This window comes from Rhinopithecus roxellana, chromosome 16 (assembly GCF_007565055.1).
Source record: "Rhinopithecus roxellana isolate Shanxi Qingling chromosome 16, ASM756505v1, whole genome shotgun sequence".
In the NCBI taxonomy this organism is placed as follows: Eukaryota; Metazoa; Chordata; class Mammalia; order Primates; family Cercopithecidae; genus Rhinopithecus; species Rhinopithecus roxellana.
The window spans coordinates 116,529,015-116,537,958 of NC_044564.1; positions in this window are offsets into that span (position 1 = coordinate 116,529,015).

Here is an 8,944-nt window from a genome sequence, read left to right on the forward strand (position 1 = left end):
TGTATGACTCACTCCAATCATTTCACACCATTAGATGCCTCTTGGGAAAATCGGAGCTTTCTATTATCCCTCCAGTAGAAAGTAGAGAAATGACAAGACCATTCATGAGGAAATTCCAGGGAATACTTCTGTTTCTAAGTCCTCACCTGTCCCCATGAGGCCCCTGGTGAAAAGAGTGTCATTATTTGGTTAAATCATATAGTCAGAGTCAATTTCTTTGCCTGTAATATGGGGTAGTCATACTTAAGGCAAGAATGATCTTCCCAGTCACCTGGAGGAGTTGAATGAATTTCCCAAGATCACACAGATCATATCTGACAGAGACATAGCTTGAAGCCAAGTGTTTTGATACAAAGTCCAATGCTCTGTCTCAGTTCCATTCAATGAGGCTGCTTACACCTGAAAGAAGCCAGAAGAAATGTGCTATGAAATCTCTTAATTTGAGTGTTCAGTGGAAGGTGATTGGGTGAAAGCAGACCTGATGGGATGACACGCTGCTGAGTTTAGGAGGGGCTTCTGAGCAGAGCCCCAAATGGTCCAGAGTTGTGGCTCAAGTCTGGCTGCTTGCTGCTCAGAGACCAAAGACATGAAGTGAGGTGTGGTAAAAGGAAAGCAGTTTTATTAATCAAATGCTAGCAGTTGAGGGATGGCCAGGCTCATGCCTTTAAAAGACCATTACAACATTTTGGGCTGAGTGAAGGGGTTTAAGAAGGAAAAGGTGTGGGGAACATGCGGGAGTGGTGCACTAGGGTGCAGATGCAGGTTTGCACATGTTGTTCCAATGGCTGTCTTCAGTAATTGCCCATCTGGAGGTCTGCTTTGAGTCACCCTGACTTTAGCCCGGTAGTGGTGGGCCAAATGTTTGTAACTCCCCTTAAGCAGGATGATTCTACAGCTGGGTCTTTCTCCTGGTTTGTTTCACAATTGGCTTGTGGAGTTTCTAAGCAAGAACAGAATTAGATAAGTGAGTACAGTTCAGGAACGTACCTGGTGGAAAAGGGAGAAACAAAGAGTTTTAAAGTATGTTACAAGGCTGAAAGCAAGATAGGAAAAAATTGGTTTTTGGGACTACTTGGGATACTTGGTTACAAAGTTACACTTAGAAAACTAAAGAATAGAATCTCCAAATAAAACCAATTAAGAATCAGAGAAGTACCTTAAAAAAATTAATGTCTGTTAGGCAAGTAAATCCTCGTCTGGGGCTTAATATGAAAGGGATCTTAATGGGTCTGAGCACATGTATTTCTGGGAATAGCCATAGCAGAACTTCTTGTGAGTTTGATGCAGTGGAAACACCTTAAATGTCTAATAGGAAATTAAAAAATAAAGCATGGCACAGGTACAAAATAAAACATTATATAGTCACTAAAAATGATGATGGGTCATTTGTTCTTAATAATTTTTGGTTCACAGACACATCCCTCCCCGCCTTTTAGAGACAGGATCTTGCTCTGTCACTCATGCTGGAAATATAGTAATGCAATCATAGCTCACTGAAACCTTGAATTCCTGGGCTCAAGTGATCTTCCCACCTCAGCCTCCCTAGTAGCTAGGACTACAGGTGCGCACCACCACGCCCAGCTAATTAAATATTTTTTTGTCATAGAGATGAGGTCTGGCTATACTTCCTAGGCTGGTTTCAAACTTCAGGCCTCAAGTGATCTTCCTGCCTTGTGCTTCCAAAGTTTTGGGATTACAGGCATGAGCCACTGCACTCAGCCACATGGACCCTTTGAGGCTTCAAGAGCCATAGAGCTTGTCCCCAGAAAAAGCTATGCACATGCACACAAATGTCAACTTACAATTTCAGAAGGTCCTTCAATTTTCCTGAAGTCAGTCCATGGGACACTATGCTAAGAATTCCTATGTAAGATATATTTTTAATGACTTGGACAGGTGTTTGTGACAACATAATTTTTGCACAAAAATACGGTTTACAAAATGGCACGTATGGGACGATAGAATTTGCTTAAAAATGTAAATAGCTTTCTATGCAGAAAATGAATCTGGAAGAATATCAAAATGTTAATAGTGTTATCTCTAAGGGTGAGGTTTTAGATGATATTTATTTTCTTCTTAAGCTCTGTTTGTATTTTATAGGTTCTATAATAAATGTGCATTAATTTGTGCAATAATTTTAAATAGTCAATTTAAAAATCTGAGAAACAGTTGAAAAAAGTTGGCAGTTGTGAAAGTAGGGTGCACAGGACAGCTCAGAGCTGTGAGGACTCAGGAGGAAGCCAGGTGCAGGGCAGGTGTACCCGAGGGCTCTATATGATGCACCTGTTGAGGTAGGTCTGGTGATCTAGCTGGTCCTGATCTGAGCTACCATCTGCTGCTCCAGTAGGGGAATGCAATCTTGAACAATTACTTAAGCACAATCATGTATCTCTTTCAGGTATGGTCCTTGGGACCCTGCAGAGCTCTCTCTGGAGCATGACATTGAATCCCAGTTATCAGAGTGAGTTAGGAAATAGGAACATATTCAGGTAAAGAAGACAAGGATGGAGTCCATGCTACACAAAGACCAGTGGAAGGTACTAAGGGCTGGCCAGGGAAGAGATCACTAAAGATGGGCAAGGTCATTGTTTTTGTGTGTTTCAGGACTATCTTGGAGAAGAGGGGATACAGTTGTTGTGTAATAATCCAAACCAATATATCTTAGGCACTGCATTTTAGGTTGTGTTCTGAGAGCTGGATAAATAGGTGATGCAGTTCTTCTGCAACAGAGGATTTAAGGAAGCATTCCAATATGGTCAAATGTGGGCTATAATGAAGATTTGGAGGAGGAGCTCTAGGAAAACAAAGGGGCAAATGAACTACTCTGCCTGGGGAAGTTGCAGTACATTTTATGGTATAACAGAACTTTTCTAAGTTTAGAAAGGTGACAAAGAATTCTAGGTAGGGCAGAAAGAGCAACGTATACAAAAGTGAGAGGCATGAAAAGGAAGTTACAAAGGGCAGAAGATGAAGAGAAGACTGGAGATTTAGGTGGTCTCCAAAGTGTAAGGAGTCTTGAATTCCATGTTAAAACATTTGGACCTATGCTATGGATATATTCTATAGAAAGTATCCATCCTGTGATGGAACTAGGTCCAGTGATAGAAGATACAGAAATTGCCTTGAGAGAGAATGACTGTCCATCAAACAGAGGCTGGTAAGCCCTTTGTTGGGTATAGACTGAAGAGAGACAACCACATAACAGGGCATTTGTCTGGACTTTGTGATCTCACCCACCCTCTGGGAAAGGTCCCAGCCTTAGCTTTTCAGGAGGTATTTTTGCATATTTCCCTCTGTGAAAGACAGAGCCTGGAGGTACTATATATTTTTGCTTTCTAAGTTAGAAAACTTTTTAATATCTTAACAGCTTATACCAGAATTCATCTATGAAGTATATCTAAGTCTACTTGGACTGTTATCACAGAATATAAAAACTGGTAGCTCATAAACAACAAATAGTGATTTCTCACAGTTTTGGAGGCTCAGAAGCCCAGGATCAAGCTGCTGGAAGATTTGGTGTCTAGTGAGGGCCTGCTTCCTCATTCATGGACTGCTGTCTTCTCACTGCATCCTCACATGGTGGAAGTGGCAGGGGAGTTCACTGGGGTCTCTTTTACAAGGACACTACCCTCTTGCATGAGGGTTCTACCCTAATGACCTAATAATCACCTTCCAAAGGCCCTACATGCAAATACTATCACACTGGAGATTTGTGTTCAACATATGAATCTGGGGAGGGGGCACAAACATCCAGCCTATAGTAGAAGGAGTCCTTCTTATTTGGAAAGATCATATGTGAAGCCTCTTTGAGTAGCAGGTAAGACCTCAAAGGGGTTGTCAAGAGTTCAAGCAAAAGAAAAGCTATAGCTAAGCTGTTCAGCCTGAGAATATAAGAGGAGTTAAGTGATATATCTCATCTCTGTATCAACGGGGAATAGGAGAGATCAGTTGTTTATAAGGGGATGAGGGAAGGAGGGACTAGAAAGATGGTCTATGGCTGAGGACTCCACAGGGTAAACATTTCAACAGTATGCATGGTTGTGCAGGTTGCCTTTGCTCAACTGGCTGGCTGAGGCAGCTGGCTGGGGTTGAAATTAAACCAGTGTCCTGCTCCCTAATTCATATTTTCTGGGTCTGCACTTGAAGAAAGTGTCTCTATGGCCTAGTGGTGACCCTGAGAAAAGCATCCTATGGAATTACCTTATGATAAGGTGGTTGTTATGGATTGCATCTTATGGAATTACTTTATGATAAGGTGGTTGTTATGGATTGAATGTTTGTGTCCACCTCAAATTCACATGTTGAAATACTAATTCCCCACATGATGGTATTTGGTGGTGGGATCCATGTGGGGTAAAGAATGTTAGATGAGGTCATGATGATGGGGCCCTTATGATGGGATGAGTGCCCTTATAAAATAGGGAGGAAACACAAAATCTCTGTCTCTCTCTGCACATGAAGACACAATGAGAAAGTAGCTGCAAACCAGGAATAGTGTCCTCATCAGACACCAGCTTTGCTGGTTCCTTGATTTTGGACTTCCCAGCCTCCATAACTGTAAGAAAATGAATGTTTGCTGTTTATGCCGTCCAGTCTATGGTAATTTGCTATGGCAGCCCAAACTAAGACAGTGGCCAAAAGAGGATTTCACAAGGGGGATGCCTAATGTCCAATTTGAAGTTGTTGTGATGTAATGATCCCTTCTCTAGCTATTAAATAAATCTTCAAGTAAATGCATTATACTGATTAGCTCTTTGTGCAAGGTGAGTGTATAGACGTGTAGAAGTAGAAGAAGAGTGGGGTTTCTTGTCTGGATTACAGCCATGTGGAAAAAACAGCATTTGCAGAATCAGAAGCCTTGATTTGGAGACATCAGAATACAAGTCCCCCATCCCCCCATCACCCCTTTTTCTTTCCCAGAATTCTGCGGGCTTTGGTCTTCCATGAAGCATGGAGTTGATCATTTGAGTCAGTCTTATCTGGATTTTAAAGGGCAGGGAGGCAGCAACTGACATCAGGATTACATTTTATTGTTTTAGTGCCTCCAGCAAGATGTCATGAATAAGTTTATTTTATGGCTGTGCATCTCTCGCTTAAGTAAGCTAATATTGCATCATGGGTAGTTTACACAAATCATTGTTTTAAGGATGCAGTTCAAAACAACAAATGTATGAGCAAACTGAAATTCTTGTCTCTAAGATCCAAAGGATAATAGTTCATTTATGCATCACATCTTCTGGAATGTATTTTTATAGACTCTGTAAATTGGATAAGCTAGCTGAGTGCAATGCATGGTATGGAAGGATAAATAATAAGAAGCTTTAGGTTGAAGACCTAGCTCATGCTAAGTTGCTGTGTGAATTTAGGTAATTGTAGTCTTCTCTGATGTGTAATTATCCTGTAATATTGGAGTGTTAAATAAAAATGACCTCTAGGATCTGCATTAATGAAGATTAAATTAGTTGTATTAAAGGAAGGTGGAAACGTCCTTCTTCCTCATGTAGAGGCCTAAAGGTAAGCTATAGGTGTCTCTACTCCAAGAAATCCTCCAGGGTCCAGGATCCTTTATATTTTTCCTGAAAGCAGGAAAACATAAAAAGCCAAGAAAAATCTCTAATGATTAAATATATAACCTGGAAGCTGCACATAGTACTTCAACTCACATTCCCTTGGCCTGAAGTTTGTCACATGGGCTCACCCAACCTGCAAGGTAGATTAGGAAATACAGAAATAGAGTCTGTATTCTTAGCTGATATACATTGCCAGCTAAAAACTGAGGTTCCATTATTCCGAGAGAAGAGGATAATGGGTATTGCAGAACAATTAGAAATCTCTGCTGCAGGTTCCTTCCAGACCTAACAGTTTAAGATTCTAGGTGTTGTCAACAGTTTTGATGACCAGGTATCAAGTTACTCTCCATCTTTAGGGCCCTTTCTGCTGGGTGATGGTTGAGATGTCTTGATCACAGAATTAGCAAGTAGTTTAGACCAGTGCTGTCCAATGGGAACATAATATAAGCCACACAGAAATTAAAAAGAAAATTTCTAGTAGCCACAGTAAATAAAGGAAAAAGGAGCAGCTAAAGTGAATTTTAATAATTTATTTTATCTAATCATGTAAACTCTATTAACAAGTTATTTTACATTTATTTTTTCATACTGAGTCCTTGAAGTTTATTTTGTAGTGTACATTTACAGCACATCTCAACTTGAACTAGCTGCATTTTCAGTGTTGAATAACTCCACATGTCTAGTGACCACCCTGTAGGACAGTACATTTGTAGACTGTTGGCTAGAATGATAGCACCATGGTGTACACCATAAGTTTTTTTATTATAAAGGGAATCCGCTAGTTAATTAATTTGGATTTAACTCCATATTATAATATTCATTAATATGACAGAGAGCATCATATTTTCACTTGAGGCTTTCCTATGAATAAGTTAACTATGGACTATTCGCTTTCTGGATCATCAGAGGTCTAACCAAATACCCGTACCAACTAGTCAAGTTGGATAGAAGCTGTTGGAGTCCAGTTCTGCCACTTACCAGCTCTGTCATCAGAAGTAAGCTGCCTAACTCTTCTGAGCCCAATTTTCTTTATCTATTAAAATGTCATGTATTAAAGTCTTTTTTGTCTGTATTTTTGGAAGCTGGACTCAGCAGAAATAACACTGGATAAAGACTAAAGAATTTGGATTTTAGGTGCAACTTTCCCCTGGTTCTGTGAGGCTAACAATATCTTCTCTTTAGATCTTACTTTTTCCATTTTGAAAGGTGGGGTGGTATGTTAGGTGCTTATCAATTCTTCTTTCCTCTTTTCAAATGGAATCACTTGATGTTAAACTAAAAGGTTCACATTTCTAGGGTATCATTAGGGAGGTAATTGCTTTCTCAACTTTCAACTACTCCTAATAATTCCATAAAAGGGAGAATGGGAATCTTGAAGGCTGAGGCAGCCATAGTAGCACAATATTTCTAAATTGATACATTCTTTGGAAGAAAGAGTGGGAAGAATCAGGTAGAAAAATCTTTTATGGTAGTGACTGGTCCCTTAGCATAAACATTGAAAAAAAAAAAATCCCAGCAACCCTCTATCAATTCTGTGGAAATCTGTATTGGGGAGTCTTTCTGAAAACTAATTTGGCAGCATATATCAAAAGATCAAAAACATGTATGTCCTTTCATGTAACAATTTTTTGTCTAAGAATTTAAGGAAACAACCTGATGTTCACAAAGATGTATTGATATGTGTTCATTGCTCTATGGCTGACAACATCAGAAAATCAGAAACACTCTGCCTGCAAAAAATAAGGACTTAGTTAAAAAGTTATGGCACAGGCATATATGAAGATATTATGAAACCATTAAAAGCCATGTTTTCAAAAAATATTTAACGATGTAGGCAAATGCTTTACTACAATGTTGACCATAAAACATCACTAATAATATGATGTAATCAGTCATATGGTCGGTCCCAGACTTCTTTTTAAGTTGGCCCCTTCCCAGGGGGTCCCCTCATCTAACTTTGCTTTCTTGCCCTCTGGTCCCTGTTTTTCCTTTCCCTCTTCAAATGTCCTCAGAGTGAATCTTCATTTTCTTATAGGTCAGAGTCTCTTACCTTAAGAGTAAAATATCAAAAGACTATTTTGATATTTTAGCCTGGATAATTCCATGTTGCAGGGGTGGGGGTCTGTCCTGTGCTGTGTAAGATGTTGAACAGCACTCCTAACTTGTGAATTAGGTGTCAGAAGCACCTTTTCCCAGTGAAGATAACAAAAAATGTCCCCAGACATTGTCAAATGTTTTGTTGGGGCTCAATCACTCCTCCACGCTGCTACTGAGTTTGGTGGTGGTTTAAGTTTGGTAATCAGGACTCGGAACCAAGGCCCAACATGACTTTACCATTTGTTCCAGAAAATTCTTGCCCAGGAAGATAAAGCTGTAAACCAGTAAATAACTTCATTGTTAACTTCAGGCATTTCAAGAAAACCCATTTATTCTGCCCAGGCCAATTGGATGCTCATCTGGGTAGACATAATCTCTCCTAAGACAATAGATTGCTCAACTGGAAAAACCCTCTTGCTTATCGAACAGCCATTTGTTTAGCAAGACTGCCTCCAAGCCTCTAGCCTCTCAGTGTCCACCAACCCTAACATATCAGATGACAAAGACCTGCCTGCAACACTGGAATCCAGACCCCCCCAAACCCTGGACCTCCTTTTTCTAAGACATGCTAAAACTTGTTCAAGGCAGTACTCTCCCATATTTGGTCAGTGAAAACTGGCCTTTGCTGATAAACAGTGGTCTATCTGGGGAACTGGCAGTCCTCCAGAGCCTTTCCACCATTTTTTTTTTTTTTTTTTTTTTGAGATGGAGTCTTGCTCTTGTCGCTCAGGCTGGAGTGCAATGGCATGATCTCGGCTCACTGCAACCTCCGCCTCCCAGGTTCAAGCGATTCTCCTGCCTCAGCCTCCTGAGTAGCTGGGATTACAGGCACCTGCCACCAAGCCCAGCTAATTTTTGTATTTTTAGTAGAGATGGGGTTTCGCCATGTTGACCACACTGGTCTTGAACTCCTGACCTTGTGGTCTGCCCGCTTCCGTCTCCCAAAGTGCTGGGATTGCAGGCGTGAGCCACCGTGCCCAGCCACCTTTCCACTTTTAAAGAAGGGGACACAATTATAAAGCCCTCAACCCATGATGCCCACAAAAAGACCAGGAAGAAATTTTCAAACAGCCACTTTTCTGCATCTAAGGCCTCATAAGATTCCTAGGCATGGTGTCCCCACACTGCACTCTATAAGTAGAAAGGAAGCCACGTGAGGATTTGTGTTCCTCCTGCCCACAGAATGTGAGTGTGTGTGGAAGAGGGTTGGGACCACAAGCTTCATAAGCACAGGAAGAAGAAAAGCATAGAAACACCCACGCAAATACACACATACA